Source organism: Oratosquilla oratoria, chromosome 34 (genome assembly GCF_046742065.1).
Source record: "Oratosquilla oratoria isolate Oo_2021 chromosome 34, ASM4674206v1, whole genome shotgun sequence".
NCBI classification, from domain to species: Eukaryota; Metazoa; Arthropoda; class Malacostraca; order Stomatopoda; family Squillidae; genus Oratosquilla; species Oratosquilla oratoria.
The window spans coordinates 10509965-10519964 of NC_134810.1; the positions used below are offsets into that span (position 1 = coordinate 10509965).

A 10000-nucleotide genomic window follows, 5' to 3' on the forward strand; every position below is an offset into this window, starting at 1 on the left:
GAGAGAGGGATCATGTTGCATAAAGCAGCGTAGGAGGGGGCGGTGGCAGTGGTTGCTGTGGGCGTGTAGGCGAAAGGAGGCTGCAGGAGGGGGCTGTAGGAGGGGGCTGCAAGAGGGGTGCTGTATAAGGACGGGGAACTGCAGGAGGGGTGCTCTGGGAGGACGAGGAGCCGCAGATTAAATTCGCACACATCATCAACCATGAAATTATTTTCAGTTTCCTTAACATGACCTTCCTTCAGGTTTCGTGTTGTAGTGAAGACCACTATACAGTATAGTTACATACATACATATACCAAAGGATTTTTCCCCTTTACATGGGGGGTAGCTAACAAGAAAAAGGCATAGAAACCACTCCCACCCATTCCATTTCCTATATATTCCACTCCCCTCCACCCTCCTCCCTCCCTCTTATCTTGGCTGCTAACTATACTGTGCTGACACAGTATAGTTAGCAGCTCCAAAAGTTCATGTGGACTTCGATTCCCAAATACAAGAACCTCTTCTTCGTTTTGCTTTATAGTAACTGCGTAGAAGAAATAAAAAAAGAAAAAATACTTAGCAGCGGAACGTTTGTTGACGTCATAGACGTCACAGGGTCGCTCAAGAGTTTGAGCAGAGTGAGGGTGTCATAATATGCTAAACTGCATAATGTTGGATCAAGTTAAATGGCACAGAGGTTAAGGCAATTCTGTGTCGAACAGGAAATGTAGTCTGAAACCTGACTTGACTTGACCTAACCTAACCTGACCTAACCTGACCTAACCTGACCTAACCTGACCTAACCTAACCTAACCTAACCTAACCTAGTAGGTAAGTGTGTATTTGCCCAATGGTGCCTAATTGTATTTACCTAATTATAGTATATAGGAAATGGGTAACGTTCGTCGGGTCCTGTCTCCTATTCTCCAATTTTCTAACATACCTAGAGTCAAATTCATGTACGGTTCCATCTTAATCTATATCTTTGATTTCCAAATATTATATTTAGATTTGAACTCGTGTGTTTGTGTGTGTGTGTGTGTGTGTGTGTGTGTGTGTGTGTGTGTGTGTGTGTAGAAATAAGAAGAAAAGGAGGAGGAGGGGGACTAGGAGATAGTGGAGGCGATGGAAAAAGAGGAGGTGGAGGTGAAGGAGGAGCGGGAGGAAAAATAGGATGAGCAGTAGGGGGGCAGGCAGAAGAGGAGGATGAAGAGGAAGAAGAGGAGCTGGCAGGAGGAAGACGAAACGGAAGAGTAGCAGGAAGAAGAGGAGGAAGAGAAGGAAGAGGAAGAAGAAGAGGAGGAAGAAGAAAGAAGAGGAGGAGAAAGGAAGGTGAAGAGCAGCAGTAGCAGCAGCAGCAGACGGAGAATTAGAAGGAGGAGGAGGAGTAGGAGGAGGAAGAGGCAGAGGAGTATGGAGGAACAGGGGAGACGGATCAAGGATTGCATGGAATAGACTAAGAGGAAGAAGAGGAAGAGAAGGAAGAAGGAAAAATGATGAAGTGATTATATGTAAATTTTCAAGTAAAAAAAAAATGTATTTTTTTTTACTTGGCAGGTCTGCTATTTGCCAGTTCGGCATTCCGGTAACACCAGATTACATCACTGAGAATCCAGATGAAGCAGAATCAGCAGGGGAATTGGATGAAACTGAGTCCCTTAAGAAGCCTCATCATGCACCCCATACTATGTACTGCTGTTCATTTGCTACCTTGAACAGACTACGACTATGTACAATCGTGAATAATCTACCACTAGATTTGGGTATCTGGCTTCACATATGGAATTCTGTTGACCCCACAGGTGACCATGGCCATCTGTGGCACCTACATTAGTTCATGAACTAATGTTGAGGACATCTGATAGGTAGATAATGACCCGGTTTGTGATCTCTTTTTTATTGACGAGGAGAGTGAGGGATTAGCCTCTCTTCTGCTTGGGTTGAATTTGATAGATAAAGACGACCTATGTTACAACACACAGACATCGTTCTTTGGAGTTGCGACAAATCATTCAACGGAAAACATTCTTTGTATTTAGAAAAAAGAAAAAGGAAAAACACGCACAGCGAAACGTAACTACGAAATTAAGGTTGCCAGACAAGTGAGATCCAACCCAAAGGGCTTACTTCATCTCTACAGAACAAAACATAAGGAAATGATAGGCCTAGGTAAAAACGACGAAGATGTCATGATAGAATTGGAGGAAAAAAATGAGTGATGCATTTAGCAACTATTTTCTCTCGGTCTTTACTAAGGAGAGGTTAGATAAGGTACCTGACTGCGATCTGATTTTCAGTGGGGATGAAGAAAGTAGGCTGTCTAATATCAGCATTAGTAAGGTAGAAGTAGTCAAACAGATTGAAAGACTTAAAGCTACAAAATCCCCGGGTCCAGACGAAAGTTTCCGAGGGTGCTTAAAGAGTGTAAATCTTAAATCTGCGACCAGTTAACAGAAATATTTAATAAGTCGGTAGACGCTGGTTTTGTGTCTATTGCTAGTGGGCAGGCAAACGTTATATGCAAATCGCCTATATGCAACTGCAGGCCAATCAGTTTGACATCAGTTATAGGAAAAATGCTTGAATCAATAATAATTTGATTCATGACTCACAGCATGTTTTCTCCAAGGGTAAGTCATGTGTAACTAATCTATCTTTCTAAACTAAAGTATATAAGGCGTCAGATTACAATGATATTTATGATGTTATTTACCTTGACTTTTGTAAAGCGTTCGACACGATGCCCACCAGAGACTACTAAATAAAATCAAAGCCCATGGCATAGGAGGAAAAGTGTTTGAATGGATCATTGACAGAAAACAGCGTGTCACCATAAATGGTGTAAAATCCAAATGGGGGTGTTTCTAGTGGAGTTACCCAGATCTCAGTTTTGGGCCCTTATTGTTCGTTTTGTACATAAACGACTTGGACAATGAGATTAATAGTGATGTTAGTGTTTTTATTAGACGACACTAAAATAGGACGCCTAATTAGTTCAGTAGATGACGCCGAGATTCTGCAGGACGATCTTAACAAATTGTTCACATGGTCGGTGAAATGGGAAATGGACTTCAATATCTAAAAAGTGCAGTGTATTAAACGTAGGGCTACACAACCCCGAAAGCAGATATAGTTTAGATAACACGTTTTTTTAGAGAAAATGAGTGCGAGAAAGACTTGGGAGTTCTAGTGAGTCCTGACCTTAAATCCAGGAAACGGTGCATTAGCGCCAGGAATAAAATTAACAGAGCATTAGGTTTCATTGCTAGGACGGTTACGAATAAAAGTGCAGAGGTAATTATCAAACTCAATCTAGCGTTAGTTAGACCCATCCTTGACTATGCGGTACAGTTTTGGTCTCCGTCCCATAGAATGGACATCAATTCACTAGAATGAGTATATAGGAGATTGACCAAAATGATACATAAACTCAGAAATTTACATTATGAGGAGATGCTTAGGCACCTTAACTTATACTCCCTGGAAAGACGCAGAGTGCGGGGTGATTTAGTAGAGGTGTTCAAGTAGATCAAAGGCGTCGCAAACAAAGTCATCATATTAACACAAAAGGGCAGGACTCGCAGTAACGGATTTAAACTGGAAAAATTTAGATTTAAGAAGGAAATAAGTAAGAACTGTTTTACTAATAGGGTGGTCAACGAATGGAATAGACTTAGTAACCATGTAGTGAGCGCTGACACTATCAGTTGTTTTAAGAAACGGTTAGACAACTTTATGGGTGGGGATGACAGGTGGTAATGGACATGGAAATACCTAGTGTAGGCCTCATGGTATCTTGCAGTCTCCTTCATTCTTATGTTCTTATATTAAGTATCATTTGGCTTCTTGATGCATTTAGGTTGAGATCTAAATCCATGTACAGGAGGTTGTGTATTGATGGGTGTTTCTACATTACTGTTTTGCTATTCCTACTTATACAGTAGTAAATACCACGTCAGCTATCCAAAAAATTCACACGGGTGTTTTATGAGATTCCCCTTTGTTATAGATAGTATGAAATACAAAGAACATAGTGAGATAATTTGCGCTTATTTGGAAAGTTGTTGGCATTCTCAATAGACTGCAAACTCTCCATAACGAGCACGATTGTTTTCTATGTAAGTGGAAGAGCTGAGCAAGATACTAAACTTTACACACGGTGAGAAAGATCAACGTATTGCGTCAACACAAGATCATCTCATCACCAACCCAGATAAAACAGGGATTGGTAATCTATTGAAACGCAGTCATGATAAACATGAATATCTGTATTTCCATATTTTTTTTTAAACAAGTGGTTTTAAGAAGGCACTTTCAACGGTCTATGGATTCGCCAACTCATGACAAGCAGCAACAGAGGAAGAGTTAGCATGTTGGTGTTCACTTAAGGGTATGTATGAGAAATCACATAAACTCGTGATTCTAAATATGCGGAAAAACCACCAAGGAAAAAGATAAACTGATGACCAAGCGCTTTCGTCTATTCAGACATCCTCAGGGTACATGTACGCTGAAGATGTCTGAATAGACGAAAGCGCTTGGTCATCAGTTTATCTTTTTCCTTAAGGGTATGTGTTATGGTCTCTTGGGAAATCACAAATATATTAAGCCTGATGTTTCACTGGGTGAGCTTTGTTAGTTTTACTAACAACCTTGGTTGTTATACGTCACTCAGACTAATACATACATACATATATATATATATATATATATGTATATATATATATATATATATATATATATATATATATATATATTTTCTATGTTACGCACTAATGTGCGGTCGTCTGGATGCAGATTTCTGAGTAGAGTACTGAAGTCCATGGTGTTTTCCTCTAGACGTCTTTCGGCTCTAATTAGCCATCTTCAGGAGGTGTTGTCTGGTTGAATTGTTGACAGAGAATTCTGGAATTCTGGAATTCAAGAAAAGACCACCTCGCCTGCGCGGGATCGGGTTTTGTGGGAGGGGAAGAACGTCTGTTAGAAAATGAAAAGATAGTAGTGTATAAAAGAGGGCTATTGCCACCGGGCGAATCGCGAGCAATTAGGGGCTAGATTGTTGTCATGGCATAGGAGGACTTGACCAGGAGCTTGGAGGGAAGCGCCTGACGCCGGAGGTTAGGAGGTTGGGATTACCAACGGGGTTAGGATCACCAACGAAAGTTTAGAAAATGGTAGGAGGCGTAGTAGTAGAGAAAGGTGGAAAAACGGAAAAATCTTTAGTGGGAGGTAAACTGAAATGAGAAGATGTAGTAGAAGAGAAAGTTAGAAAGGAAGCGAATTTTAGTCGAAGAAAAAGTAAGTGTTTATGTTTGTGCGTGATTTGTGGCTCTGTTCGTGAGAGGTGTATGTGTGTATCTTACGAGAAGTGAGTTGATTTCACTTTCCGCGTGTAGAGGGCGAACCTGATAAGCCACAGGTGGGGCGAGCGTCCCCTGATTATCCCCAGGTTTTGGGTTTGAAGTCCTTTTAGATCTGATCAAGGGGCGGAGCGAGGGGGGGCAGACGGGTGGTGTACACCCGCCTGCCGACGTCAACGAGAGATCAGTGACCAGAACGGGAGCGGCAAGGAGATAACTCCCCGCCGCCACCGCTGGCGAGGGCGAACCTGATAAGCCACAGGTGGGGCGAGCGTTGTCTGTTTATCCCCAGACTGGGTTTGAAGTCCTTTTAGAGCTGATCAAGGGGCGGTGCGAGGGGGGGCAGACGGGCGGTGTACACCCGCCTGCCGACGTCAACGAGAGATCAGTGACCAGAACGGGAGCGGCAAGTAGATAACTCCCCGCCGCCACCGCTGGCGAGGGCGAACCTGATGAGCCACAGGTGGGGCGAGCGTTGTCTGTTTATCCCCAGACTGGGTTTGGAATTCGGAAGAGTAGATTCAGTGGCGATGCGAGGGAGGGGCAGACGGGCGGGTGTTGTATGGTCTCTTTCCTTCCAATCACAACTCTGAAAACAGAGAATTACGCGATTGGGAATTGTGTGTAAATGTCAGAAGTGTAAACTCGCTCACCAGCGTCAGCGAGAGGCCAGCGTTAGGTTGCGGGCCGGTCGGACAGAAAGGTGTCCCAAGTCTCTCCGTCAACCAGCCCGCGGTCAGATTGGGCGTACTGAGAGAGACGATTGGGCCTCTGCTTTGCTAGCGAGAAAGTGTGCATGTGCCTCTTTTCTTCCAAGCACTACTCTGAAAACAGAGATTTACGTGACTTGGGAAATGTGTGTGTGTATTTGTCTTGGTGACAGAGAATAACGCGGTTTGATCGTGTGGCGGTATATATCGGCGGAGAGCGGAGTGCCCAAACGTCCGCCCGCCAATCAGCGCGCGGGGTGCATCCTCTGTCTTCTCGTTGGTAACGACGTTTCAGGTTGCTGCTGTATATTAATAGCGGGTTTTTTATTGTAAATTAGCACCGCTTCTGTCATCTTTAGTCTTCTGGTGTCATTGTTTCTTTCAATGATGGCGGTGGTGCCTTCCATATGGTGTCTCTTAAGTGTTAGTCCATGCTCGTACAAGTAGTGTCTTCTTATGGCGCCGTCCTGCAGATGTGCTGAAATTCTCTTAGACAGTGTTGTAGTGGTGACGCCAATGTACCGAGAATTTAGGCGACTGCAGTCACCACTCGAGCAAGTATGTTGGTACACGACGTTCACCTCCTGCATTTCACTTGTCTTAGGGAGGCAGCTATTCTTGACAACTAACTTGGATGTCCTTCTTGTTTTGTAGTAGATGACGAGGTCGATTTTTGAAGAAGGGTCTGTGGGTGTGACATTCTTATAAATTATATTTTTGATGGCTTTCTCGTCATCCTTGTAGGCTGAAGACATAGTAGCACTGTAAAAGAGTTTTATGTTTTGTGTAACTGTCTGTTGTTCTTGTTGGTGCATAAAGGTGTTCAGTCGATGCCGGATAACACTATCTATTTCTTGGATGGGGTAATTGTTGTTGCTGAGAAGCTGGGTTATTCTCTTGAGCTCTGCGTTCGTGGCGGTCCATGTTGAGCAGTGGGTGAGGGCTCTTTTGACGAAGGCGTTGATGACGCTGCGTCGATACCGCTCAGGACACTCGCTTGCACCGTTAAGGCAAAATCCGAGGTTGGTGGATTTGGTATAAACTTCCGTAGAAAAGGAAGCGCTTTCACGACGGACCAAAATGTCGAGGAAAGGGAGCTTGCTGTGTTGTTCTATCTCGTGGGTGAAGTTGAGACAGGAATTTGTTTTGAACTTGGAAATTAAGTTCACGACTTCTTCTTCTGTGTTGCCACTGATGAAAATATCGTCCACGTATCTTGCGTAGATTTCTGGTTTTGGATGCTGCTGCTGCCAGAATATCTCTTCTTCAATAGGACCTATATAAAAGTTGGCGAAGAGCACTCCCAGAGGTGATCCCATGGCGAAACCGTCACAGTGCACGTACATGTTGCCATCGGGCCCGTAGAAGGGAACTTCTTTGGTGCATGCCTGTAATAGCAGGCGAAGTATGTTCTCTGGAATTGCGATTTTCTGTTCCGGGTGGTACAAGCGTTGGCATATGAAGTCTATAGTTTCGTCAGTAGAAATGTTCGTAAAAAGACTTTCGACATCCATCGATGCCATTATGTTGGAAGGTCGGGCTGTATTCAGGATATCGAGAAATTCTTCTGAAGACTTCAGGCTGAAGGAGGCAGGGACAAACGGAGATAATAATGCGTTGAGGCGCTTAGCGAGCTTGTAGGTGACTGATGGCGTCTGGTTGATGATTTGACGAAGGGGATGTCCATTCTTGTGGTTCTTCACATTTCCGTAAGCATAACCAAGCTTATGGTCACCTTCTATCAAGGGGAGCTTTGTTGTGCTAGAGTTGTTGTTTTCCCGAATTAAGCGGTTGAGTTTTGTCTTGATGTCATTGGTGGGGTTTCTGGAAATGCTTTTGAATTTGGTGGACTCAGCGCTCGTAGAGGTCGGACGTCTCTTCAACCAGCTCTCTCAACAAGCTCCAAGAATCTTCGCCGGCCGGTGGTGGCTGGGAGATATATCTCCTAGCTGCTGCCGGTCTGGCATGGCCGACCTCTACGTTGACGTCGGCAGGCGGGTTTACACCAAGACAAATACACACACACATTTCCCAAGTCACGTAAATCTCTGTTTTCAGAGTAGTGCTTGGAAGAAAAGAGGCACACGCACACTTTCTCGCTGGCAAAGCAGAGGCCCAAACCGTCTCTCTCAGAACGCCCAATCTGATCGCAGGCTGGTTGACGGAGAGACTTGGGACACCTTTCTGTCCAACCGGCCCGCAACCTAACGCTGGCCTCTCGCTGACGCTGGTGAGCGAGTTTACACTTCTGACATTTACACACAATTCCCAATCGCGTAATTCTCTGTTTTCAGAGTTGTGATTGGAAGGAAAGAGGCCATACAACACCCGCCCGTCTGCCCCTCCCTCGCACCGCCACTGAATCAACTCTTCCGGAACTCTTCAGGAACGCGCTCGCCAGCGGTGGCGGCGAGGAGTTATCTCCTTGCGGCTGCCGTTCTGGTTACGGACCTCTTCGTTGACGTCGGCAGGCGGGTGTACACCGCCCGTCTGCCCCCCCTCGCACCGCCACTGGATCAACTCTAAAGGAGTTCAAACCCAAAACCTGGGGATAATCAGGGTACGCTCGCCCCACCTGTGGCTTATCAGGACCGCCCTCTACACGCGGGAAGTGAAATCAACTCACTTCTCGTAAGATACACACATACACCTCTCACGAAAAGAGCCACAAATCACGCACAAACATCTACACTTACTTTTTCTTCGACTAAAATTCGCTTCCTTTCTAACTTTCTCTTCTACTACATCTTCTCATTTCAGTTTACCTCCCACTAAAGATTTTTCCGTTTTTCCACCTTTCTCTACTACTACGCCTCCTACCATTTTCTAAACTTTCGTTGGTGATCCTAATCCTAACCCCGGCGTCAAGCGCTCCCCTCCAAGCTCCCGGTCCAGTTCTCCCAAGCCACGACAAAAAATAAGCCCCTAATCGCTCGCAATTCGCCCGGTGGCAATAGCCCTCTTTTATACACTACTATCTTTTCATTTTCCTACAGACATTCTTCCCCTCCCACAAAGCCCAATCCCGCGCAAGCGAGGTGGTCTTTCCTTGGAATCCAGAATCCAGAATTCTCTGTCAACAATTCAACCAGACAACACCTCCTGAAGATGGCTAATTAGAGCCGAAAGACGTCTAGAGAAAAACATCATGGACCAGTACTCTACTCAGAAATCTGCATCCAGACGACCGCACATTAGTGCGGAACATAGAAAAGATATTCTATAAACAGAATAATGCTATCTCAGCTGTTGACTCTAACAACGCATGCATTATTAACGGCCTGCTTAAAAAAAAAAAAAAAAAAAATATATATATATATATATATATATATATCATAGGTATGTATATATATATATATATATATATGTACATATATATATACATATATATATATATATATATATATATACACACACATAAATATATATATATATATATATATATATATATATATATTCCCCTGAAGATGTGAATTACACGAAAGCGCTTGGGAATTACTGTTTTCTTCCGATTTCCTTAGTGGTTACCAGCAAAATTTGTGGATCACGTATTGTTTTTAGTGATCTTTCTGCATATATATATATATATGTATATATATATATATGTATATATATATATATATATATATATATATATATATATATATAATGAAATATGCGAAAAACAAATAAGGAAAAATATTAAAAATACACTATTTCAATCGGTAATTTAGTGTTCTACTGGTAAAGTATTTATAATCGTAAGTTTACTGAACAATTCTAACAAAACAGTAACTAACTTCACATGTGTTCTCTATGTCAGTGTGTTTTCATATTACTTCAGAAAACTATTACATAAACCCGAATTGTGTCGGGCGTATCCAGTTGCCAGATATCATTATATATAAACTGAAACCAAAAACATGAACTAGATTATATATTTCCTTATTTTGTTCTTATTTACTTATT

The 10000-nt window shown here is 43.1% G+C and overlaps 1 protein-coding gene across 3 annotated transcripts in view; it reads right to left on the bottom strand.

The window, feature by feature from the left end:
• The window catches only part of LOC143018055 (uncharacterized), a 605580-nt gene that overhangs the window by 107936 nt on the left and 487644 nt on the right, over window positions 1-10000 (bottom strand). The window lies entirely within an intron of this gene.